Source organism: Plasmopara halstedii (assembly GCF_900000015.1).
Source record: "Plasmopara halstedii genome assembly, contig: Scaffold_410, whole genome shotgun sequence".
Lineage (NCBI taxonomy): Eukaryota > Oomycota > Peronosporomycetes > Peronosporales > Peronosporaceae > Plasmopara > Plasmopara halstedii.
The window spans coordinates 27338-28192 of NW_020187331.1; positions in this window are offsets into that span (position 1 = coordinate 27338).

An 855-nucleotide genomic window follows, 5' to 3' on the forward strand; every position below is an offset into this window, starting at 1 on the left:
CATGGTATGGTATGGTATGGTATGGTATGGTTGGAACACCATGAGCCATGGATTAATTGGAGGTCGAAAACTTTGGGCGCTACGCGCAAGTCTCCTGGATGAGCTTTGGTGAGTCAACAACCCACCTCTGCAGATGCGCTATTGGCGCGGGCGCAGGACCAGTACGGTCAATGTGCTGGATATCGGAGTATCCGAGCTGTCGAACACCAATGGTGTTGTTTTGGACAGGATTCCCGAGCGTGGTTTGCGGGCTGAACGTGGAGGGCACGTAACCCAATGAGTACTGCCACGTCATAAAGCAGTTGCTGCATGCCTAGAGTAGCATGGTCGGACGAGGTCCTAGTGATGCGCGTGGAGTGGTACGTAATGCACTGAGCACTATTTACGTTTCCAAGTAGTTGCTGCATGCCAAGAGTGGCACGACCGGACGAGGTCCAAGCATCTTGGACAAGGCCTTTCAAATGCGCGTGGAGTGGCACGTTGTCCACTGGACGAAGACTGCGAAAATAGCAGCTCTTTGTCGGATGTTGTTAATAACATGAAGACTCCGATGGAGCAGGGTGTGATGACACTGGACGACGCCGGGTGCATGTTTTCACTGGTCTCGCCGAGATGAACAACCTCTGTGGAGAGGCGACAGCGACGCCGTCTGCTAGCTGCAAGACGCTGGGCTTCGACCATGGCTCAGGATGTGTCTACCGTAGATGATAGCGCACAGCCATAAACCCTCCTCAGCGGTATGACGGAGATGAAAAACGACGACGTCACCCTCAAGGCTATTTCTGCGGTGAATGCTCTTCTTGAACAGGACAAGATGTCCTTTAAAGGGTTCGGTTAAAGGCTGGCAATTTAAAC